Here is a 27,155-nt window from a genome sequence, read left to right on the forward strand (position 1 = left end):
ATGTAATGCAAAGACATGCTGCTTGGAGCCTGTCAAAACCCATTTGCTGTTTTGGGGGGCATTCAACTGCCAGCAGTAAGAATTTGATGGGCCTTTATTTCATACCTTCAGAGAGCTTTAAACAGCTCAAAAGCCTAACTGAGGAAAACACTGAGGAGAAAAATATAAACTAGAGTGAGTGCAAGTAAGATATAAACTAGTGTGAGTGCAAGTAAGAAAGGAACAAATGCCTGGACAGTAGGCTTCTCTGAAGCTCTATGATCACCAGAGAATAACAGTGGATGTGCTTTGAACATACTTTTTTCCAGTCCCTATTACATTCAGTAATACTTACCTTATAACTCTTTGCCATAGGACAAAGTAATTACTGTGGCAGAACAACTGCATGTGGATTCTTCTACTGATGTGACTGAAATTACAATGACTGTAAGAAGTTAGCACTGATCATTGGTGTTGTCCAGTTATGCTTCTCACTGAATCAGTCATGTGTGGAGTCTTTAATTGTGCTATATAATTTTCCAACCACAAGTGACAAGAAAGAAAAGCATATATTCCTTTATTACAAGATTTTTTGTAATAGAGGTAAATTTGGTTTGCAGTTTCACCTTTTTTAGTAGGAATGCCCTTTTTACAGAAAATTTCTTAAGCACCTTTGATGTGCCAGCATGACCTACTTGTCAGCTGAAGAAGTGGCCTGCATTTCACAGATAGACCTACTTACCTTTATAAATTTTCTTTGCTATTTTGTGGTGGGTTTTTGGATTGTTTTGTTTTGTTTTAATTTCTGTAACTTTTCATTTTACCCTTGCTCCTAAATCTCATTTATAAGCAGAATGCTTCCAGCTGAATTATTCATCAAACAGCCATGCTTTTTTTTGGCAATAGCCAGCTGGGCCAGGCTCTGTCTAGCCCATACATGTATTAGAGATAACAGATTTCCAGCTCTTCCCTCCACTGTGAAACTCAGCAGCAGAAGTCACAAGCAAGTGTGGAAGGAGCCGAGACTCATCAGTGTAGAAAGTGCGCTCTTTTCCCCTTGCTTTGAGGCTGGCTCTGCTCCTTGTTTTAGGGGTGATGCTGCCAGAACAAGATTCGCTTTCCTCTTGTGCTCTTGGTCTCCTGGGCATCAACAGGCTCCATTGTGTCCACTGCTTCATCTGGCTCCTGGCCAACTGTGTCCAAAACCACCAGATTCAGCGGGGTGTCCCAATGTAGAGGAGGAGCAGCTGAAGGGCTACAGCTCAGGAGGTGTTGAAGAAGCTGTTAGTGTAGCCCTGCTAAGCACAGCAAGGGCTGGGATCTGATGCACAAGGGTGATAGAGATGTCTGAGGTGGGACTTACACATAGCTTCCTCCAGCCAAAATCAGAGTCTGGGAAGCCCTTACTCAGTTGCTGATAAATCCTGGGGTCTTAAAGCACACAGGTATTTTTTTCTTGCAATATGACAGTCCTTGGGTACCTAAACCCTTTTGGAAGGTCCAGCAGAATCATTGACAGCCCCAGGGCACACCTGCAGGGAGGCTGACTGAAACGCCACTGTGAGGTTTAATGCTATGGCATTTCTCCCTGAAGTCTTCACTTGTCAGCTCTAGAGTAGCTGAAAAAGTACAATTCTGCAGATGCGATATTGGGCAGCTCATGAAGGAACTGTGACATTTTCCACCACCTAGAGCTGCAGGCCTTTTGCTGTGACAGGAGCTGTGATGGCTCCCTTCTTTTCTGCTAAATGTGTTAATCATGTTGTATTGCCATGGCAATTGCATGCTAATAATGCTGGGGTACTGCACAATTACGGGACTCCTCTTAATGTTGGAGGCATATTCATAAATAACTCTACAAGTACTTTAAAAACAAAAGGTTTTGTAGCTCTGATATCAAATGAATCTGAAATGATTATTTTCAAGTTAAACAATTATGCTATTTGAAAAATGTGTATGATGTCCTCCATACAATTTTCTAACACACGTCAGAGGTATTTTAGTTAGTAAAGCACCAACATAGAGAAAGCTTTTTGTTGCAAAGTATGCTTTTTTAAGAAAAAAAATATTTTCATACTAACCATGTCACTATACATACACTCATGCATATACAATTTCATGTGTAGCAGGTCTTCTATCTCAGAAAGCATATATTGAGCTGAAAAGCTTCATAGAAAGGCAACAAATACAATCAAATATCTGTAATGGCTTCTGCATAAAAACCAAAGTAACAGGCTGAGAATCATCAGTCTGGAAAGGGATGCCATAGGAAGGATGTGATTTCATGGATGGAGAAATTTATATGAATGAGCTATTCCCTGTCTTCTACAGTGCAAAACTCAGGACTGCCACAGAAAGCTAGTTGGAGCCAGTTCCAAGCAAACAAAAGGCAGTTCTTTGCAGTGTGGTGTACAGATGGGCACTTGCCCCCGAGGATATTTGCCTGGGAGCAAAAGGGAGGCTGGACAAGTAATTGGAGATATTCACTGTGGCTCATAGTCTCCTCCAAGCCTCCTCAGGTGGAAGCTGAGAAGACACAAGTGGGAGGCATTGTCTCTGCCTGCACAGTTTTTACTCTACATGATGTGTCCGTGTATGGCCGCAGCTGCTGTCAGAAACACCCTGCCAGGAGAAGCAGGAGCAGGGCTGTCCAATTCAAGGGTAAGAGCCACAGGTGACCCTGGTGCAGGAGTCGCTCACCATCCCAGGTGCAGTCACACACAGTTCAAACACAGTGGGTAGAGCTGGATGCTGGTGGCAGGGTTGATAAACAGCCCCAGACATGGCAAGCAGCAACCCAGGTCCAGGGTCCATCCAGGGAGCCCAGCCAAGGAGCAAAAGGAAACCAGACTGGAGGCAGGACTGGAGCTGAGGCTATGCTGTGGTTCCAGAGTCCGTCCAGGAGGCAGGGCCAGAGACAGGACTGAATTCAGATACACTCACAGCAGAGCTCAGGCAAGATCTGGGTTCCCCACATCTGAGCTGAAATGGGGCTCTTGTGGCATGGGCAGAGCCTGTGCTCATGCTGAGGCTTGTCAGGGCAAGTAAGTTCTATTGGTGTACTCAGGGCCCTGACGTACAGGTTCTTTAAAGGCTTCACATCGAGATTTTCCTTGCAGGGACTCAGTGCAGAGCACATCCAATCTAAATGAAGAAATCTGTCTTTATCTTCATGCTGCTCCTGAGGATCACGCCTGTGTTGCATCTGTGGCAAAACATTTGAAGGGCTATGGTTAACAGCTGCTTCAGAGGAAGCATTCACATTAGAAGCGCAAAGCTTCTGCTAAGGTGTGGAGTCCACTACAAAATGATCTATACTTTTTGCCTGGCTCTAGTCATTAGTAGCAGAAAGAATCAGATAAGCCATTTACTAACAGTTAGTTTCAACTTTGGCAATAACCACCATAGAAAGAAACATTTCTGAAATGGTGGTTACAACCTTCCTAAAAGCTCTTCATTGCCACACAGAAGAGTTGAGCTGATAGGCGTTTGCAGCTATTCTATCCCACTGCATTAGCCTGTCCATAGCACAAAGAACTGCACTATAAAATGCTTGTATTTTTCTAACTTTTTTATGATTTAATGCTAAGGTTGTGGGGGTTTTTTTCTTGTTCCCCCCCCCCCCTTTTTTTTCTTTCTTTGGTTCATGTGTTTGGTAGTGTGTTTATTTGTTTTCAGTGAAAACAGCTGGCAAAGTAAAGAGAACATTCTGGGAAATACCTGGGAAGAGTGAGGAGTACTGTCAATACTATCTCAAGTATAGCAGGTGGAGAAAGCAATGCCATCATACCTTTTTGCCAGTCTCTTCAAGGTTTCTTTTTTACCAGAAAAATGAAAGTATGGTCACATGTTGGAACCTGGTCAACATTTAATCTTGGCATGGATGTTAGCAAAGCTCCTTGCTTCTTCAAGCATCTTAATGCATATGGCTTGTGAACCTGTGCACACAAAACCAATAAGCAGAAAATGGTGTTCCTCTTGTCAAAATCCTACCTAAACTATTACTCTGAAATTCCAAGTTTAGGGACTTTCAGATTTTTCTGAATTTTTCAGGTTTTTCTGGATATTTTCAGATGAAACTACAGTAGTATAAACTGTATTATACAATTCTGCTTTGAAGCTTCAATTAACCAGCCTACTAGATATTAATGACAGTTGACATTTTCCTGCTTCATATTGCTCCTAATCAATTCGAAAAACAGATTACTATGGAAGACTGAATTAAACTATATGTGACATTAATTCCATTTTTCTTTTATGTTTAATGATACAAAGCTGCTAACTACATTGTAGTTATTAGTGATGGATTTTCAAGAAAGCAAAGCTGTTCCAGATTTTAAAACAAACCAAATGAATGGGAGGATATTTAGTGGGATTTTTTCCTTGCATATTTAGGTACTGCCTGGAATCTGGAGAGGCATAGAATAAGATGACAAAGATAAGCTTCTTAGTGCCAAACATTTTTTTTTCTGATTATTGTTGAGATGCAATGCCAGTTTCGAAGAAAGGGTGTGCATGCAGGGAACATGTCTCTAAGAGTCAGAGAACAGAAACATGGCACAAACATCTCATGAGGTGTTTTTCAGGCATCACTCCAACTCTGAGCCTGCAAAAACGGTGCTCACAAACGGTAGGTCTTGCCAGTCACCTTCACCTCTTAGACAAATGTTCACTGTTTGTGCTTACTGTCACTCAAACCCCCAAATTATACATTGATGGTCTGTTTAGAGCATGACTGTCACTTTCATTAAGAATAAATTGAAGAGTCTATCTTGCTAGAAGAAAATAGAAGGGGTTGGATATTTACTCTCTTTAGCTAGAGTCACAAGTGATTATCATGTCTCTTTATAAAAAGCTTTAGAAATTGTGATATATTGATAAGTGGTAGACTGTTGCTCAGGAGAGAAGTGAAATTCTGGAATGATCCATTAAGTGGTGCAGTTGGGACAGGAAATCTTAACTGTACAAAGACAGAGGCTAATAAGTACTCTGTGGATAAGACAAGGATTATCCTTTTGCCTTGAAGATTAAAGTTCAAGAGATAAGGTTTGAGGCTTTAATTTGTTGCTATATCAAGGAGTTGAAAAGGAACTGATTCCATACGCTGTTGTTCAAACACCTAATGTTAAATGTAGTTCATCAGTCCTTTGATTCAGCTATTACACTGATCATCTTCAGGCACTGTAAATGATTCCTTTGCATAACGTTTTCCCAGTTTATATTGTCTTTTTTCCCCACATTTCCCTGCTACAGTGGAGACTGCAAGATGTAGCTTGGCGCTTCCGCTACTTTTGAGAAATTTCTCAAATGCCAGCTGAGTCCAAATTGTTCACACATTTGTGGTTTAAGTCACCAGGTGCTGAGACAGAAGATAACTTTCTGTCAAGACAGATTGATGGGATGACTATTTTGAACACTACCTAGTACAAATAAAAGCTTTTCAGCACTGGTAAAATCCTTCATCTCTCTGGTGTTACACTACAGCTTTTAGTATGTAGGTATTAGTGAAAAAGATTCTCTTTCAGGGCAGATCAAATACTCAAATCCCTTAGCATTTATTATTTTTTAAGCATCACATTACATTTTACATATTTCACTCAAAGTTTCCAGTTAAAATTTGGTCATATTTTTCAGCTCTAAGATCTATGTTTTTTCCTAAGTGTATTTTTCATTTACCATGGATTTCTACATCTTTACTTTTCATAATACAATCTGGAATTCTCATGGGGTATTCCACTACTTTTTAACAGGCAAGAAAAACTGTAACAATGTAAACATGAGTAGGCTTGTAATATACTTGGACTATAAACAACAGTGCTTTGAATGCAACTTTTCTTACAAAAAATGTCCTCATTTGTCTTTCCTACCTGGATGGCTCCAGTTGAGAGTGACCTAATCTATCAACTCATTGGAAATATAGAATATAGAGAATTTTCTCTGACGGTGTCATTCTCACATCAGAAAAAACTAACATCTCAATTCTGAAAGCAAATACTGCCAGTATTGCCATTTTTTTAATTGTGATGAGAAATCTCATGATATTCTTTTCTTCTTAAAACCCAGCTTCTGGAGAAGAGGTCTCATAATCAGTTGTCCTTTTATTTCACTTGTTAAATCTTAAGATGTCAAAGAATACCATAGTTTCACTTGTTAAATTATATAATTATTTAAAACATTTCTGATTTTATTTATGCATATGTCTTCATAAAGTGTGAGTTTAATTTGCGATTTAACAATCAAAGGCTGATTGTACTTTATAGTTTAGATCTTTCTTTTTAATGATTGCTCAGAAAAATTGTTCATTCTGACACTTTGTTGCAGTGTAATGCATTATATATTTTTCATAGATAAGCCAAGTTTAGTTTTAGTGGGGTTTTCTAAAGGTGTTCTTCCAAAATATTCTTTTTCTGGTAGTAGTTGCTATGAATAATGCCGTTGAATAATAATTTTTTGCTACCACAGGAAGTGCACTTTCTACAGCTTTTTGCTCTAAGCACTTTGTCTAAGTTCTTATAATTTTATTTGGTTCTTTTAATTAAAGTCAATGTCTGCTTTGGAGCACTGTTTATAGACTTGGACATGACTGAATGTTCAATTCCCAGCTCCTGCCCCAATTCATTAGGAAATGTTTGAATTTGTGCATCCTCTGATGATCAGAGCCTGTTCTTGGACGCCTTCTCTACATTGCAGAAACTCCAATGGAGTCAGCAGACATAGCAGAGATCTGCTTTCAGATAAACGGGATCAGAATCTGTTGTCAGAAGCCATTTTCCATGTCTGCTCCTGACCTCCTTCATTCTGTGAAAATACCCATCAGCCTTATGAATCCAGAAAACCTTCCGAGAAATGTAGGGAAAAGGGAGTTAGTTTTTTATCCGTAGTTCTTCAGGGTTTAACTAAGCTGCATGGCCTGATGCCTTCCTACCAGGGTTTCTGAACATCTCTGCTAACAGCCACAGTGCTGAGAACTGCCAAAGTCTGACCTCAGGATGGGAACAGTGGGAGCAAGGTGGGTGCCGGGGTCAACCGTAGCAGAAATGGGCCCTTCCTCCACAGCACTGGGGAGACAGCATGACTTTAGCTAGAGATATTAGGACACTGTTTTCTCTGCTTGGAGAGATGCCAGGGTGTCTTTAAAGGATGCTTTGAGCGTGCAGATTAAACTTCTAACAGCTCTTGGCCAGGTGATGGTCAGTGACACAGGCAAACCTCAAAGTGGAGGGGTGGCAGGAGGCACTAGAAATCAGCTGCAATTCACATGGATTCTGCTGTAGCGGCCAGTCCTCAAATCAGCAGACTTTTGCTCTCTCTTGCAATCTCTTCCCCTTCACAGACAGTTCTTCCCTGGACAGAATAAGGCCAGTTGATTATTATTTTGAATACAATATGCAGGTGGATTTCCCCAGAGTCTCTTGTGCTGCAGCAAACACAACCACATGCCTTAGAATAACTGTTATCCTGATGCAGGGTGGTTCTCAAGTTGGCCCAGCCTTGGTCATGAAATACACAGATCAGCTTTGGCTGGCACTTAAGGATCCATTTTCTGTGGTATAAAAATGGCAGTAGCGAAGGAATTAAAAATGAAAGTTCCATCTGTGAAAGTCAGGTGAACCACTTTGCACATTGAGCTTTGCTGAGCTAAAGAAGATGCTGTCTTCATTATTATTGCTGCATTGCTGTCTTCAGTAACTGATTCAGCTAGAAGAGCCTTTCCTTTCATGACAGCTGTTTCAAATCCTGGAAGATGAGGAAAGTGCAACAATAAAAATAGCCTACTTCTGACAGTTCGCGGAAGTTTGCACATTTCCACAGGCAACTTCCCTTGTGCAGACCACACACTGTTTGATCATCTCTCACAGGGTCACTTGCCTGCTGTAGTGACCTTCAAGTGCTCTAGGCACCCATCAAGATCATACTTGTTGTTAGCAAAATATAAAATTGATTACAATTAACTGAGATAAATAATTTGAAATGGAAATGTAATTGAGATGAGAAGATGAAGAAATGAATATTGAATCTAATGAGGTAACTTAAAATACTTCAAATTAAGATTACTTTGATTCCTTGTACTAATTGCCAAAGTTTAAATATGCAATAGGGTTGGAATTTAGGAAGACAATGTTGGCATCCTTGAGACATCCTTTAGTGGTTGTATTCTAGCAGCCAGACAGTGACACTCAATACAAGACATCTGAGCCTCCACAGCCTCATTCAGGTGGAAACTCTGAAGTATTGAAAAGATCAGTCCCAAAATTTCCCCTGACTTCCACTGGTCCAGAATGTCACTATTCATATTTTAGTAACAACAGAGAAACACCTGGCAAACTTGTGCTTCTAATTGTATGCAGAAATATTTTCTTCTCAGCTAAAAACTAGTAAGAACAAGAAAACTGTATTCTGTATACCCCTTTCCATAACCCCTAAAGATTACTTATGTAGGAAAGGAAAATTTATGCAGAGATATTTTTAAAGCCACTATATGTAATTTTGCTTTCAGTAAAAGATATTAGAGGTGGTTTAACCAGTTTTCTGAGTCTTTGTCTTTCTTTTAGCAAAGTCAACCAAAAAACTCTCCTGATTTCAACTTCCACATACCGTCATAAGCAGCTTTATAGGCAGGTGCTGCACAGCTGATGCCTCCTCATGGAAATAGAGGAAGGCACAGCCCATCAGAGGACTTGGCACAGCAGTTTTAGCCAGTTAGGAGCAGCATGAGGAGAGGCTGATGCGCAGACATCTCTGGTCCTCCTGAGCTCCAGCACATGGCAAAGTGCAGTGGGTCCCCAGGGGGCAAACAGACTATGGTCTCAGTCTGTAGAAGAGGAACATGGGTGCTTGCCCCAAGAAACCCCTAACTCCAGCTGCCCATCACATGGGGGCTTGCTGAAAATGTGAAAGGGTCATAAGCGTGTGATCCGAGACCAGCAAATGACAATTTAAATATCACCATTGTCAAGTGTTTAATCACTCAGTAAACTCTGCTCATGCTTTATGTTTATCTTTATGTTGATGTTTATGTTTAAAGACCCACTCGAGCTGAGTTGAGTCAGACCTCTGGGTTGGTTCATGGACTGAAGCATGCAGAGCACCAGAACTTGTCAGGTGCTCTGGAAGAAGCTTGTCACCTTCCAAAATGGGAGGATATTTCTCAATTATTATCCGAGACACCTCTTGGCCTTGTAGCAGCAGAGTCAATGCTAAACTTTGTAGCCTCAGGGTTGAGCCACTGGGACTTAGCTACCTTTACCACAGGTAAGGGAGGAGCTAGCTGATAGAAATATGGGAAGACATCTTGTTTTCTTTGCTTTAATTGCCCCTTCATGATGAAGACAGTGGCTGCTTCAGTTGAAAGAGTTCTCACAGAGACTGAGGACTATTTACATAGTTTAATTCCTACACAAAAAAACTATCTGGTTGTACTGTGTCTTACCTGTATTTTATACAGGTGCAGCAGATTTTTTTCCTTTTCTGATATATTCATGGTTCAGATAGGATTTCTCACATCATTCCTGTTCTCCAATCCCCCAAGGGACTGGAACAGGCATCTTGAATCAGATTCATCTCATTGCACACAACTTCATGATACAATCCTCTTTATAAGGACAAGGTAGAGGAAAAGCAGACTGTACTCACACACTGATGATAACCCTCAGTGTGTAGGACCTCCCTTGCACAGCACATGGTGAGGCTCTCGATGGACTGTGGCAGCCAAAAAACGTTAAGGCAGAGAAATACCTTGAGGGCAGGCTATCACACACAGGCACATCACAGCCTGGCAAAAGGCAGTTTGCAGCAAGTCAGTCCGAGATCATCTGGCATGCCCTCAGCCTGCTGCACACAGCAAATCTCAGCTGTGTCCTCTGCTGGATGCTACTACTGCTGAGCCCTGCAGAAGTCTGCCTTGTGGGAGCCCCACAGCTGGGGCATGCCTGTGGCTGTGTGCATGCCCTTTGTCCTGCCCTGAGGAGTCATCCGTGTGGCTGGACACAGCCTCTGCTCCTCTGTGCCACTGCTGAGGCTGGGCCAGCTTGCTCTGGGGGGTGGCTGACAATGCTGCTGCCTCCAACAGAGCCAACTTCCATTCCATTCTGTTCCATTCCGTCCTGTCCTGTCATGTCCTGTCCCAGGCACTTTGCCTACACCCACTCCTGGTGGTCTCCACAGCTGTCTGTCTGAAATAACAATCCCCATTAATGCTAATTAGCACAAACTGGGCATAGAAGCCTTAGGCCCTCCAAAGGGTGGGCTCTGCTACCAAGGAATGGATGCAAGTACACCTACAGCTGTAGCAATGGCTCTATAACCTGCCACAACAGGGTTGCAATTTGCTATCCTTTTCATTCCCCAGTTCAGAATACAAATCAGCAATAAATTCATTCCTGTCTTCCCCATGGAGCATCTCTACCTCTTTTCCAGGTAGTGCAGTGCTTCTGCTGCTACTCATGGGCTGGTCCTTCTGCATGTGGGTTGTATCCAGCACAGCAGAGCCTCTGAGCACTAGAAACATTCCCTTGACTGCCTGCAGAGCTGGCAGCGACTACACAGCCTGAGCCTGATATTGTTGTTTGATTCTTTTTTTAACCAAATTACAGACAACAGAAGAGATGCCTTGGGGATTTTCTGAGAAAATAGAAAATGTTTATGCTTTGGCTGACATTGTGAGGTCCTGCTTAAGAAAGATGTGATGGACTAATTGTGGGGAAATAGATCCCTTGCACTATAATTTTGCAGTTCACTCCAGTGTAATTTTTTGTTCGCTTCACACACAATTCTGACTCAGAGATGCATGGTGTTGTTTTACACACCTTTTTCCTTAACCTTTTACCCTTCTGTTCTACCTTGTTAGGAGGAAAGAAACTCCTTTGTGTATTTGAACTACTGTAAAGTTTTTAGTTCGTTATGTTTCCTTTTTCCATTCCTAACCTAATACTCAAATGCCTTTTTTTAAAAAAAATTAAATTTATTAATTAACAAATTACTTTGATAGATTTGATGTAATCTTGTTATTTTCGCAAATAGCTACCCCAACAATTTGTAGTAAACATCTGCAGTCTAAAATCTGACTGGAGAAAATGATGGAAAACCATAGCAACTGTCCCAGGCTGGCAGCTATTTCTTTATAAATAGTAATTTTTCCATGGTACCTTAAGGACTTTTCTAGCTGCCTGAAGACTTTGGATTACAATAGCTGATACTTTCGTCATATCTTTCCCTCTGCAGATTCCCAGAGCTACCATAGGAAGCAGAGGCAAACAAGCATGCGGTGGAAATCAATAGCTGCTTAACCAAATGGCACAAAAGGCGGCTATTGAGCCCTTCTCCTGGTACTTTATTAAACAATTAAATGTTTGATTATCTTCAGTTCTTATGTGAAAAACCTCACAGCCCCACCAGGACAGCGGGTGGGTCCAGGCGCTGCTGCTGCAGAAGGGCGGCCGGGATCTGCTGGCTTGGGCAGCGTGGGTGCCATGGGAGGTGCTCTCCATCTGCACCAGCCACAACCCCAGGGAATTCAAAGAAATTCAGGAACACTGCCCTAAAGCAAGGAAGAGCTCTCATAGGTGTAATGTCACAATAAAACTAGTTATTGCAGGTGAGACAGGTAGGTTCTGCATAACTGAAATGACTGATTGAGAAAGATAATCTACCTTATTTTCTCCTTTGACAGCTTATCGCTGAAAATAGCTGACCCAGGGAAAAAGACTAACAAATAATCTAACAAGGTAAAGTGTTATGTTTGCCAAATACCATAAGCTATTCTAGGTCCAACAGTGTCCTGTTTGTGGAATTCTTTGCTTTCGCTTTCTTGTATCACACAAGTAAAGTTAGTGAGGAGACTGTACTCCTGCTGCACAGCACAGACAGACCTGAGCTGGTGCTGTGCTGCCTTGGCTGGGCACAACCAGCTGCCAGCTGCCTCAGCGCAGAAGAGCAACATTTAGTTCAAGCTGAACAGAGTCTGTACTGCTGTATTCGGAGTCCTGATGTCCCCAGCTGGGTGTGAGGGTGGCATGGGTTGGCCCTGCAGTGGTAAGTGGGATGTCAGCAGTCCAGATGTGCTCTCTGTGAGACAAGGGGGCTGTCTCCACAGTTGCCTGTTCTGATAAAAGCAGCTCAAATGACCTACTTGTCACCAGACAAACCTTGGTCTCAGCCTGGGCTAATGGGTTGTTATCAGGTTTACGTATTCTGAATTACATCCCTGTGGGAAATTCTGGATTTAGGACCACAGGCACCGTGATGCCATTGATGCACGTGGGACAGAGCAAGGCAGGGACACTGATGTCCCCATGGTGTGCAGACACTCTCCACCAGCCCTGGTGCACAGGGTCAATCTCAGCTAGCTTTGAGCTGTGCTGATAATGACAACAACAACAACGACAAAGTTTAATCCCTGTATAGGCAGTAACGTACATCTAAGTGTATATCTCTTTTTGTATTTTCAATGTTACAATAATTCACAAATGCAACAGCCTGCAGGTGGATCCCACTGTTAATTTAGATTTTTAAAAAATTCTGCCTAATAGAAAGAATAACAAAGACTTCAATTTTGAAGTAAAAAAAGGAATTAATCTTTTACTAAACCATATGATGCTTCCAAAGCTTAAAAAATGCATTTAAAATTTTGTTTATTGCCATATTTAATCCTAAATTTCAAAGAAAGTGATATCATGACTCACACCTGCTTGTAACATCTAGCATTATTCCCAGAAAGACTAATCAACAGATTTGATGTAAAAGATTAATTACCATCCTCTCAGGAGTCAGTTTGTTTACTAAACAATCAGCCATATGCAAATTACTGAATTAACATGCCATGTTTAATGGCTTCTTGAGGCAGTGTCACTGTTTGTTTATGTTTTCATACAATTACTTCAGCTAAGCAGTTTGCTTTTTAGGGAAGAGGTAGAAGTTGGAAGTGGTTAAACTTTCTCATTTGTCCAATGCACTGTAGGAGGAAACTTTCTGTGAAAGCAAATGGAGCTGGCCTGTGTCTTGACTTTTAGGATAAAGAGCTACAGCAACCCTTTTTTACCCTGTTTGCAATGAGCATTTTATTGTGCAGGCATTATATAAATAAAGTCTGTGAATGAAATCACAGCTGGAGGAAGCTGTACTCAGTATGCACAAGGTGTATGCCAGTGTGAAAGGTCCAGGGGCGTGGGTTTTTTTCTACGCAAACCAAATGTGCGCAAGCCAATAGAAGTGAAAGAGTATGAACTGGTGTGCACAGGCAGAGTTTTGGTTTTCTTGCTTCAACACCCAGCCTAAGTGGGTGACTGAATGATTATCAGTTGTTGAAGGGCGGATGGATTTAAGTTGTGGGTGTCTGGGAGTGGTGGAGCACTGTGTGCAGACGTTCTCCCAGAGTGATTAGCATGCCTGCCTGCTCTGCAACCATGCTGCCATGGCTTAGGGCAGGGAGCATGGTCTGGGATGCTGGCTGGCAGCATGTGGAGGAGCCTGGTGCCCTCCTGAGCACCAGAATGACCTGTGGTGAAGAGCATGTGAGAGCTTTGTGGGAGGCCATACAACCAGCAGGGCTGTGTGCTGGGTCTGAGCATCCAGTGCCAATATTCAACCCCAACACACAGGAAGTTTCCCTGGGTTTTGCTGTGGTTCCAATGCCCTGGAGATATTTCCTGAACTGAAGCTGGAACACCAGCTTTAATGAATGCTAATAAAGCTTTCCTTCATGGCTACTCCCTTTCTGAACCCATTTGCTTTTTGCTTCCCTCTATCACATTGGTCTGGTTTGTCCCACTGTTCTGTTGCCTTTCTCCTGGCTGGCTTTCCTCCTGCTTGTCGCTTCCTTCCCAGCTGAGAGAAGTGCAGCACAGAGTCCCTTCTCTGCCCTGTGTGCAGGGAGCATGCAGAATGGTGGGTCTTGGGTCCCAAGCCTGAGTATCTTTGGCTTGCAGAAACTCACATAAATAACCCTAAGTCAGTCACCTCAATGAATTTCAATAGCTCTAGAGAAATCAACCAGGAGCCAAGTTTTCAAGGAGGTGTTTGTAGAAAGAGGTTTTCACCTGTACATGTGTCCTGGCTTCAGCTGAGCTAAAGTAAATTGTCTTCCTAGTAGCGGATATAGTGTTCTGTTTTGGGTTCAGTATGAGAAGAATGTTGATAACACACTGATGTTTTCAGTTGTTGCTAAGTAATGTTTAGACTTAAGTTAAGGATTTTTCAGCTTCTCATGCCCAGCCAGCAAGAAGGCTGGAGGGGCACAGGGAGTTGGGAGGGGACACAGCCAGGACAGCTGACCCAAACTGGCCAAAGGGATATTCCATACCGTGTGACATCATGTCTAGTATAGAAACTGGGGGGAGTGGGGCTGGGAGGAATCACTGCTCAGGAACTAACGGGGTGTCAGTCAGTGAGTGGTGAGAAGTAGCATTGTGCATCACTTGTATATTCCAGTCCTTTTATTATTATTATCATTATTAGTTTCTTCCCTTCTGTTCTATTAAACTGTTCTTATCTCAACTCACAACTTCCCCCCCCCCCGATTCTCTTCCCCATCCCACTGCGGGGGGTGCAGGGAGTGAGTGAGCAGCTGCATGGTGCTTAGTTGCTGGCTGGGGTTAAACCATGACAAGAGGCCAAATTTTTTTGATCCTAAACCACAATTCATAATGGGTGGAACAAGATGCATTTCATAGAATTTCCAAGGGGAAAAGAAAAATAGTGCTATATATCTTAGGGTGACTAACCATACACTGAAATTGTGATTGTCTTACAACACAAGGTGTAGCGTTCATTGCATATCAAGGTGCCACGATTAGATCACTGATCAACCCCCAGACCAGGGAAAGAGACAGATAACACACACAGTGTGAGTGCCAACTTCCGCCTTTTATTGCGCAGTTAATTCCTTTTATACTAACAAGGGGAGGCGGGATTACAGGTACATCACAAGGCTGCGACTAACCCTCTAACTTTCCGTGACATCGCGAGATCTTCCGAACGCCGAACCCTACAACAAGGATTAGACACAGCAGACATTTTTGAGTGCGACATGTATTGGGTTTGCATGGCAAGATTTTGGTAGTGGGAAGGGGCTATAGGAGTGGCTTCTGTGAGAAGCTTCTAGAAGCTTCCCCTATGTCTGACTGAGCCAATGCCAGCCGGCTCCAAGATGGACCCACCACTGGCCAAGGCCAAGCCCATCAGCAACGGTGGTAGTGCCTCTAGGATAACAGATTTAAGAAGGGGGAAAAGCTGCTGACTGAAACTGCAGCGGAGAGAAGAGTGAGAATAAGTAAGAGAAACAACCCTGCAGACCCCCAGGTCAGTGAAGAAGGAGGGTGAGGAGGTGCTCCAGGTGCCGGAGCAGAGATTCTCCTGCAGCCTATGGGGAAGACCATGGTGAGGCAAGCTGTCCCCCTGCAGCCCATGGATGTCCACGGTGGAGCAGTTATTCACCTGCAGCCCAGGGAAGACCCCACACCAGAGCAGGGGGATGCCCAAAGGAGGCTGTGACCCCATGGGAAGCCCGCGCTGGAGCAGGCTCCTGGCAGGACCTGTGGCCCCGTGGAGAGAGGAGCTCACGCTGGAGCAGTCTGTGCCTGAAGGACTGCAGCCCGTGGAAGGGACCCACACTGGAAAATTTGTGAAGAACTGCAGCCCATGGAAAGGACTCATGTTGGAGAAGTTCGTGAAGGGCTGTCTCCCATGGGAGGGACCCCATGGTGGAGCAGGGGATGAGTGAGGAATCCTCCCCCTAAGGAGGAAGGTGTGACAGAGACAATGTGTGATGAGCTGACCCCAACCCCCATTCTCCATCCCCTGTGCTGCTGGGGGGGAGGACATGGAGAAAATCAGGAGTGAAGCTGTGCTTAGGAAGAAGGGCGGCATGGGGGGAAAGTCTTTTAAGATTTGGTTTTATTTCTCATTACCCTGCTCTGATTTGATTGGTAATAAAGTAAATTAATTTTCCCCAAGTCGAGTCTGTTTTACCCGTGGTCGTAATTGGTAAATGATCTCTCCCTGTCCTTACCTCAACCCACAAGACTTTCATTGTATTTTCTCTCCCCTGTCCAGCTGAGGAACTGGAGTGATAGAAGGGCTTTGGTGGGCACCTGGCATCCAGCCAGGATCAACCCCACCACATCAAGCCACAGCAAATAGGAACCAAGTCTGGAAAATCCAGCCTGTCAGCAGACAACCATGCAGACGGAAGGTATAAAGTCACCAGAGTCCTTTTGAAAAAAATTGTCTCCCAATTTTAGCCTCCTGTATAATTAAATTAAAATTTAATTTCATATGAAAAGATAGCTCATGAGATAAAGATGGCCAGGAACTAATTCTCCGTAGCAGTGTAGGACTACAGAGCAGAATAACAGCTCATTGAAAAATAACAGTTCCATAATTTGATGCATTACTCACTTGTCTTTATTTGTAGTTTATTGTGTTACAAATCATTGTATTGTTCTGGTTTAGGTCATTACACAAATATTTGATTGTATTTCCAGCCTCCTGGGGGGAAAACCAAAACCAAACCAAACACATTGTTTGCATGGTAATGTCAGTTTTTCTTCTGTGAAAAATTTTATATAGCTTAATTAAAAATTAATTGTGAACGCCTGTGTGCCAATGCTGGCAAAGGCTCTTGGAGGACATAGGAGGCAGAGGGTCAGGTTCTTGGCCCGCTAACACAGCATGGGTAGAGACAATGAGCTCATGTACCCGGAGCCATTCTCTGGTGGGGATCTGGGCCCTGCAAGCCCTATATTTGAGCACTGTGAACTGAGAGCTTTGTGTCCTGTGGCTGTGCTGCTCCAAAAAGCTGTGCAAAAGGGCACAATGCATGGGGGAGTGAAAAGGAGGAGCAGATTAGAGAAGACCCAATGCCTATGAGAACTCTGGATGTATTCATGTGCTGGGCACAAGAATGCAGCTGGGCTTCTCCTGAGCTCAGAGGATGTCATGGGAGGAGGGTTCCTGACCTGGAGCAGTTTTCCTGTTAAGGCCAGTTAGGGTGCCAAATGGAGGTATGTGACAGTATTGCATGTGATCCACCTACAAAGCCATTATCGACAGTGCAAAATTATTAGACCTCCATGTACAAAACTAGAAATATCTCTGCTGAACTATCCACATACCATCTGCTTCACCTCTATCCGTACTAGTAAAGGCAGCCTATGAAATTCAGTGCCACTTATATGGGATTTGCACTGATCATCTGTAAGGGAACAAATTTCACTCCAGTGGAGAAAAGAAACTCATGTAAGAAAGAGCAATGCATGCCTCCTTCCATTGCTCAGGTTTTAGTTAATCTGCTAATAGTTCCTTACTTCATTTCCTCTTCTAGTCTGGAGCCCTGACACTGAATGCTGATGAGATAATATTTGTCCTAAATGCAGATGATAATTTTGGATAATTAATTTGGGTTGCTAACTTTGCTTAAAGCAAGTGTTACAGCTGCCTTGTTTAGGAAACATGACTGGAATGTGTTTTTTTAAAAACCTCTGTGTCCTTGCACAGTATGCCTTTACTCAAATTATCTGCTAGAATATTTAAGCTCTGAAAAACAGTCTGTGACTGTATCAATGCAGAAGCATCCCTTTCACTGCTTCGCATGACAGTATTTATTATTAAAAATAGGTAGTTTTGATCCTCTCCTCTAATTAACTTTTAATTGCTTCTTAGCTGATAGCTATTTATATTTCAAATGTGTTTATTCTCCCAATATGGCCCACCTTTTGGGGACATCTTGGTACTTAGTTAATGAATACTGACAACTCTATGCAGTCAAAACATCCTAAAGTAGACACCATGCCTGAAACAGACTGGCATGGGCCTTCCTGTGCCTCAGTACCACTTTGGAAAGGTGAGCATGCCAACACTGCTGCAGTGTCTCCAGCAGCTTGGAGGGGACAGCAATGCCCTTGCTTCTCTCTGCTGCAAGGAAATGCTCCTTGGGCAGCTGGTGTTGTGTGAACTTGGGTCTTTGTGACGGGTTGTCTCACAGAGGGATGCTCCCTCCACTCCTGGAGCAGCACCAGCCCTGCTCTGAGCAGCAGCCCAGCCTGCTCTAAGCTGAGAGCACAGCCAGGGCGAAGCAAGCACTTCGCTGCTGCTGCCACCCTGCAGGGACCCTCGGTGTCAAACCCACACAGATTATTCACTTTCAGTTAGAGACTAAGGCTGTAGCCCTGTCACGGCTACCCTGGCTCCCTGTAATGATTACCCAAGTCAGCACCTGCAGTCACCTGCATGATGCTAGTTTCTCAAGAGCTGCGTTATGGTTTGGCCTCATCCATGGAAAAGAATTCAGTTTATCAACTACTGTCACGCTAGCAAACACTGCACAGACATGAAATAAAATGCATCTGACCCAGGTAAGGAAATATGTTGATTCATTTCTGAACTCACTTGCATGGAGAGGTTATGTCCCTCTAAAACCAGGGACTGGATTATGAAGATGAAGCAGACCTCAAAAATAAAGCTACAGCTCTTGCTGCCTTTATCACTTACTGTGGTTCTAGTTTGAGATTTCTCACTTAGAAGGAAAACAAAGACATAGTTTAGTTGTGAGTCAGCCATGTCTTGGCTGAATTATTTCTGGTCTGTCAGAACAATTCCCCTGGGGTGTATTTAGGCTACAAGTCAACTTGTCTGTATTTTCCTGATAAATCAGACTGCAGAGTAAACTTCCTGGGGCTTGGGAAAGAGCATGTATGGGGTAGTTATCAGTCTGATGCTGTCAGTGTTGCAGACAGCTTCCAGGAATCCATCTGTAGAAACGCTGGTGTTGGACGTCATAGATATCCTGCACATAGAGAGTTCCGATGTAAAAAATCCAGAAGCTCCCAATCGAAACAAAAGCCTGGAATCTGGGAACTGAATGAAACTTATAGAGATATCGGTTGCAATTTTCTTTCCTGGGACATGTTTTTCACAGGTGACAGACACAATTTAGTTTTGCCTCATCAAGGTCACTTTGAGGGTGTCATTGTGAAGAAGAAAGATCTGCAAAATAATTACTCATCAGTTGTTTCACTGGCACACTATTTCTTTCAAATAGTACAGTGATGTGTCCAAATTAGTCTGTTGTATAGAAATTACACAACCTTTTACATTTGAGCCAGTATAAATGAAAACTGGACACATAGTGTAAATCAAATTAAGTGACAGGTAATTTCAGGTTTTAATTATTCCTGTTTCTCTTCTTTTGGTCCAAAATAAGTAGCTCTACTCTCTGCAATAATGTCCTAGCAGAAAGTTGCAATAAGAACTTCTTCAGTTACTTCTTGAAGGTGCAAATTCATGATTTGCTTTGGTTCTATACTTTTGGTTTTTTGCAGTTTTAGAGGGGTTGGAAAGCAACAAATGTCTTTAATGAGAAATCTTTTCTGTAGTAGTTGAACACCTGTGCTATCCCATGGGGCCATCACTATGTACAGGATGTATAGATTAGAGCTAGCACTGCAGCTGCAGGCAGCCCAGTGCATGGCCTGGGCTTGCAATGCAGTCTACAGGCATTGCGGGTTCACAGCTGAGCCCGCTGGAAATACATGAGCAGAGTTGTGGCTGGGCTCAACTCAGGGCCCTAAAACTCAGAGACCCCAAGGACAGTCACTTTTATAGGGTGGAGACCCCTTAGATAAAATTCATGCAGGCATGGGAATGCATGGTTTGCAAAAGGATATGTTATCACCATGCCCTCCTCTGCTGAGCATCAGGAACAGGTGCTGAAAACAACAGAATGATAGAGACTGTAAATGAATTAGCTGCGCTTAAAGAATTCACAAAATTATCACAGCAAGCACCAGTTCTAGGACCAAAATCACTTATGTGTTGCATGAATGCACCTGTAGCGAATGCAGGACAGCTATTTCTGATTTTTGAGTGATCAAATTGTTCATCTATGCGTGATATTCTGAAGGCATTCATGGCAGATGTTGAATAGTCGGTGGTATAAAACCACCATGTTACTATACATGACTATTTGTGAAGATAAATAATTTTGCTGTGGAGCAGTTTGAAGTAGCTCTTTATTGAAGGAGAAGAGAATCAAACTCAGCACATGCAATAATAATAGAAAAACTCTGTGTTCTGCTCTTCCTGGGTGAGGAAACACATTTCTCCCTGTTCTTCCCTCCTGTTCTGCTCCGGGTATCAGAGTGCCCAGGGGAGGGGCTGGTGTGCCCCCAGCACAGCACTGGCGATACAGGTGCTCACAGGGAGCGTTTCACACACTGGCCATGGCATTGACCAGTTAGGGACTGGGGGTGGTTAACAGAGGCCCTTATCAGCTTGGTGCCTATGCTTGCAGTTGGGTGAGTGTGCTCTGGAAAGTCAAAGGAATTGTAGAGGTGGCTTCCTGTAAAACTTGAGGAGATTAGTTTTTCTTTGACTGAGGAAATCAAATGCTCAACAGGTCATCTTGTTTCTTATGAGTGAAAACTTTTCTTTTTTTGTCCTGGCTAATCTTCCTTTGAGAAAACTGAGTAATCTGCCAATAGTTCAGTTCTGCCATGCTATGCAGTGTAGCTTCTGTTACAGCCTTCATAGTTGACACTGTGTCTTCCTGTTCTAATAGAACACGGATAAATCTGGACGTATTTTTAAAAGCTGAATATATTATTTGACTTATTGGAACAGTTATATTGGCACTTTTACATGACAGTTTTACTGCCATCTCAGTAAGTGTAATTTTAACATAATATAATTGCTAGTCAAGTAATATAGGATGGTTGCAGATATATATTATGTAATCACAGAAAAGCATTAATAAAGAGGCTTTATCCAGCCTTTTGAGGGATTTCTTTTTCAGGCAGTGCAGGCTCAGCAGAGCTAAGCTAATTAATTGTCAACTTTAATATGGAAAATATTTTTTAATCTGTTTCTTTGATACCAGTAAATGCTATTATGATTTTTCTCTTTTACACTGAAGAAAAATTAGTTAGCAAACCAATTAACTAGTCAGAGGTATGAAGCTCGTGTACCAGAGCTATTGGTGTTTTGTTGTATTGGTGTTTTGGCTAACATTTTATAAACCTGGATGTGTACAGATCTAGAGCCTTTACTTGATACATTTCTCGTTGTTCTCTTCACCTTCCCCAGGAAAAGTAGATAATTACATTATTTTATTCAAAAAGCAGGGTGGGACTGAAATAAGGAAAACAGCTGAGTTAAGTGACCTTGAGGTAGATATTTTTAACATATAAATGGTAACACCCTCTTCACAGAGCACAGAAACATCAAAACCCACATAATGAGACTAATTGCTCAAAGTTTGGGAGTTACTGATCAGTTTTTCTGTAAATGACAGTTGGAACATTTCAAATTCAGCATCTACCTGTTCATATCTTCCTTGTTGCCTCTAGTATCCCAGCATGCTTTGTATGTCAAGGTGTGTCTACCTATATACAGACCATGCTATCATTGACTCTGGCCTCTCAAGTCAACCTAAACTCACCTGCAGGGTCTGCCCCAGCCCAGTGCGCTCTCCTGGAAACCCTCTGTCACCTCAGCAGGCACTGGAGAAGATGGATCCCTTTCTGTACTGCTGAGCCATCCTTTTCCACATGCTCTATTAACGAGTTTCAAGCACATCATCATCCCACTTAACCTGGGACTAATTAAGGAGCAGCTGCCATTTGAGTGAAACCAAGTATTTTGATAAGGTGAGTATGTTTGTTCGTGTGTATGGATTCTGGGAGTGTATCAATAAACCCAGTCCTGAATAACATGGAATGGGCAATGCAGTGTAATCCAGGTGTCAGGGAATAATATTACTGAGTGAAGGATAATAGCATGGGTGAGGTTTGGGAAATAGCAAACACAAATTACTTCTGCAAAGTTTGCTATTTTCATCAGCTTTATTCTACTCTTTCAGCACCTCACATAAATCTCATCGAAATGTGATAGACAGCTGGGGGAGCAGATGACATTACATGAAAATGATACAAACCACAGAGAGAATAAATGTTTTTCTATCTATCTATCTGTCAATGGCCTTGGGAAAGATCAAGCACGGATAAATAACATTCAGCTCAGCCAGGCAGCTGACTGCATCATCACTTCTATCAGAGAAACATGAATTCCAGGAGATAATGTAGTTTGGGATAACCTTATTCAATGCACTGTGATATTGAGGTGGATGAGTTATTAACAGGAGCAGGATCCGGCCTGTTTCCTCTGCCATCTACCACATTCTGTCACACCTGTTGGAGAATTGCTACTGGCCATCATGCTTTTGAAGCTATCAGTCCTTGGAGAAAAGTGCTCTGGTGTTGAGACTGGGGGTGCCTGTGATTACTGACTAATCACTTCTGGGTGGGGACTGGGGTCCAAATGGCTCAGAAATTATTCCAGGTCTCCATCCAGTGTCTCACAGATGGACCCTTCCTACTGTCACGGTTTGGGACGTGGCGGTCAGAGAGTTGGTGTACTGCAAAATGGGCCAGCACTCCAGGTAAACATCACCATTATCAATATATTGTTTGTCAATATGTTCTGTCCTCCAGAAATGTCATTATTTTATAGCCTTGTATGGACAGGGGGAGGAGGAGACAGTCAACTAGGTAATGGCTACTGTACCAGGATAAGTAGCTACTGAGAAAGGGATGGGGGGTTGCATCTTAGTCTTGGTATGTGATATCAGAGTGGGGTCTAACATTGTGAAAATATTCTCTTTTTTTTCCCAGGAAAAAGAAAATTAGTGGGGACAGGCATTATTAAAGCACATTTTAAGTAAAAAAATTTTTAAAGAAGGAAATTCATTATTTAATTCAATTCAAATATCTCCAAGAGTGCAGAGAAATGCTGGCATAATTACTTAACAGAAGACTAGACATATGAATAGGGTAAGTTCCCACAGAACAAACGACAACAACAAAAACTTGGATGGTGCTAGTACTGGTACTCCTGATCTTTCCCTTAAAATGTGAATTTAAATGACTTTTACAACTTCTTACAGGAGTTATTTGAAACTCAGTTTCTACTTATTGCTTCTCTCCCCATAACCCCCTAATCCTTGGTGCTAAGAAAGCAGAGCGGGGTGGCTCAAGTGCTGCCAGGAAATGTCCTGACCCATGCAGGACCATAATGTGGAGGTTTCCAGCATGACCAGTGGCATGTGCTCTGTTAACCCATGTCACCTCATTGTGCTGCGCTTGCCTGCAGGACTACCTGTGCCTGGGCAGGCCTCGGCAGCTCTTGCCATGTCACAGGAGAAGTGCAGTCTTGCCTTCAGCAGCAGGTGAAGCATGCGGAAAAGCAGTGACTCCACTGAACACTGCTGGCCTCTGCTGCCCTGGCATGTGCTCTAACTGCAGAGAAACATCAGCCTCTAAGTGTCATGTACAGACATCAACCACCATCCAGCTGTGGCTAAGCTCTGTACAACATAATCTATGTTGTCGCTTTAATTTGGAGGCAACTAAAATCTGTAGATGTGCACATTTCTACTAGTACAGAGCTCTTGGAGCCTCCATTTCTGCACTTACACTTTCCAGACAGGTGAGCCCCAGGGAACCCTAAATCGTGACAGTCCACACAGAGCCATCCTCTGCCAGTCTAGACTGTGGGACCAGCTGGGGAGGTGTTCTCCAAGTGTGCCCCACTTGCACAGAAGATTGGGAAGAAGAGGCAGTGTCAGCCCCGTAAGGGCCTGCAAGGATCAGTTTCAGCCCTCTCGCCCCATACAGTCTGGAATATGACATAGATGTTGGCCTCTCCAGTACATTCATGACCATTACACCTTTGTTCTCCCATGGGAGGTTGTCTTCCTCATTTCTTTGTTCTGGTTCAGCTCTTGTGAAAGAGGTAGCTGTTCACAAGGAGGCAGAATGGAGCCCACGTGCCAAACTATGAGCCAAAGGCATGCCTGGAGAAGGAAGAAGTCAGGCTCCCCTGTCCTTTGTTGTCATACAGCAACTAGTTATCATTGTGTCATATCTTATAAGCTTCAAGAATGAAGCCCGACTACATTAGTGTGGAAAGTGTAGTTAGCAAATTATGTCTGGATACAGAAATTATGTATTAATTTATAAATATGTACGTATATAAAAGTAAGGCTCTCTTGAATTGTCCAACCATTTCCTAGAAGGAAAAGGCTTACTGATAGGTCCAGCTTATGGACCCAGGCATGTGCACTAGTCATCGGGCTGCTCAAAGATGTGGTTCCCGAGTTGAAAGACCCCTTGCCAGCCCCATCGCAGAAAGTAGGTGCGCTTGTAGTCCCACCAACCTGTGGCAGTTCACAGAGCCACCAAGGATAGCAGGAGCAGTGTTGTTGGCAGTGGGCACTGCTCTGTCGGCACCAAATGAGGGGATAGGGCTGGAATGAGGACACAGATCACAATTTATTCAGGCAACCATCACGAACAGTGGTGGTGAAGGCATTTTGAGGAATCCTCTCCAAACAAAAAATATTGTGGTTGCTTTTCCTCAGTTAACCAGCTGAAAAGGTTTGGTGAGAAGAATGCTGTTGCATAATGAAAGACAAACAAGCTTACTTAGATTCTAACTTTCAAAAACACGAGCCTATGTACTAAAACTAGCAAAACTGATGGGATTCCTAAACTGCTCATAATTGGCAGCTCTTGATATTCACAGTGGTAGAAAATAAGACACTGTGAATCACAAAGATGTGAATCCTCCTCTTTTCTTACGTATATGCAATGCAAAATATTAATCTTACTGTTCTCTTAAGCATTTGTACTTGTCAAGGAAGGATTTAGATGTAAAATACTTTTGTCACAAAAAGCCTATTTAGAGGTCAAGAATGTATGTCATCTGCAAAACAATAAAAAAGCAAGTTAAAAGTGAACACAGTTTTACTTTTGGATACTCTGTTCATATTTATAACCCATGTTTTTCAGGAAACCATTCACTACCCACAAGTTTTCTTAATAAGACTTTAATGCAAATATGTTCCCTTCTAACATATTGGTCATTTTTGAAAGCTAGTACAAGTAATGCAATCTAGTCAAGCAGAATACAGTTCAAAGAATTCAAAAATTAAAAAAAACCCAAACCAACCAAACCAACAAGCAAAAAAAAATCAACACCAAGTGCTCACAGACATACTCTGAATTTTAACTTGCACTACTCACCTTTTTGTTGAAGATATTTGTTTTCTGGTGACATTATCTTCTTGTTTCCAAGTATCTAGCATTGATCTGCTGCTTTCAAGAAGGAAAAAAACCAAAGTCAATTGTGACAATCAATAAAGGATAGTCCTGCTGCTCGAAGAGTTTGAGCAGAATGTGAAGCTAAACTGAAGAGCTAGAGTTGCTTTCAGAGGCTCCAAATTTTCATATATATCTTCTGAACCTTGAATTCTAATAGCTTGCTATTTGCTCTCATCTCTTATCTCTCCAGTTTTATCTGGTCCTCAGGATAAACAAAAACTTATTTATTTTACATATTGTGAAAGTGAAATGAAAGGAAGACCATGTGGTTCTTTCAGTTGCAGTACCTCAGACCTTACTTGCATGACTGCACAAGAGTCTGGTGTTTACCAGTGATCCTCTTTGCTTGACTGTTTGCCTGATGTGGGGCACTAAGGATATGGCTACAGGTGATCTAGAACCGGCTTTTGTTTACCTCTGTATGGGTGAGCACAGGGAAAGGGCTATTAAATGAGATATCAAAAAATACTGTATTATTAAAGAGGAAGATTAGCTCATGCTTCTGAATCTCCTGCAATGTTTTTTGAAAGAAAATAGGGTCAGATGCAAAAAAAGAAGGAAGGAGGAAGTCTTTATTATTCTCTTAAGATGTTTTACATGACTGATTTGTCTAAACTGTTGTATTTCTGTGTGCAATTTAACCAGCTCAGCTCCTCTGCTGCTGCACAGCACTGCTTCGCAGTCCTATAAGGACAGAAGGCTGCTGGGCACTTATAGTGAATGGGAGGGAAAATTAATTCAGAGTTGCATGTTCATTACAGTCAGCACTTGCTTAGAGCCTGGCCCAGTGTCCTTGTTTTTGCAGCATTTTAATCAGCAAACAATATGTGTATATATAGGTTTCCCCATAACTGATTTATCTGGCCAAGAACAGAAGAGATAGACTGTATACTTTGTACAAATCCACTTAGCCACAGAGAGGTAATGCACCCTTACAGCCCTCAGGAGCACAGTGCAGAATTAGTCTCTAAATGAAATGATTGGACAATGGGTAATGGTTTTAAACTAAAAGAAGGTAGATTCAGACCTGATGTAAGAAAGAAGTTTTTTACAATGAGGGTGGTGAAACACTAGAACAACTTTCCTATAGAGGTGGTAGATGCCCCATCCCTGGGAACATTCAAGGTCAGGTTGGACGGGGCTCTGAGCAACCTGATGTAGTTGAAGATGTCCCTGCTCATTGCAGGAGGGTTGGACTAGATGGCCTCTAAAGGTCCCTTCCAACCCAAACTGTTCTGCGATTCTATGAAACAAAACATGGTAAATAGCCATTCTGAACACTGTGACTGCTGTCTCAGTGGATAGTTGCATGTATGTTTCTGATAGGACAACAGTGAAGCCTTCTGTTCTTCTGTCCTAGTTGACAAGAAGGTGTTATGACACTAAGGCTTTTGTGTTGTAAGAACGAAAATGAGTAGGAGGTTCTCATTGTCCTGCTTTTATCAGCAGGCTCCTATCCCCAAAGAGAACCTAGGTTTTAAGAGAGGATGTGTAGCAATTATAGTAAAAGCTTTACAAGCAAAGATTTCTTTTCCTCTTAATATAGCACTTACTTTTAAGCTGAGTATTTGATTATCAATACTTCTTGGAATAATTCAGTAAAATTCCATCTAACACTTGCATTTTATTTTAGTAATGACTTCCTTAAAATCTGAGGTTTTGATATATAAACTCAGTTTTCTTTAAAGAAGCACTCTTGAATCTTTTAAAACTTTAGACCCCATCACCCCAGAAATATCAAGGCATTCCTCACAGAGGACTGCACTACTAGCATTGGTTATTCTGCAACCTTTATCAATAACAGGCAACAATATGCCTTGAACACGAAGAGTCCTGCTGCATTACAGAAGAGGATGATTTCCTACTTCTTGCCTCTGATAGGATTTCCAGGTACTGTTTCCTTGGAGGTAGTGTGGATAGTCAGAGTTGGAGGCTCCTTGTGACGACTGCTGATGTGGGCAGACTCTGCAGCGCCAGAGTATTGATAGGCACAAAAGATTTGGTGGCACTTGGTGCTGCTCTGGT

This window comes from Buteo buteo, chromosome 6, assembly GCF_964188355.1.
Source record: "Buteo buteo chromosome 6, bButBut1.hap1.1, whole genome shotgun sequence".
In the NCBI taxonomy this organism is placed as follows: domain Eukaryota; kingdom Metazoa; phylum Chordata; class Aves; order Accipitriformes; family Accipitridae; genus Buteo; species Buteo buteo.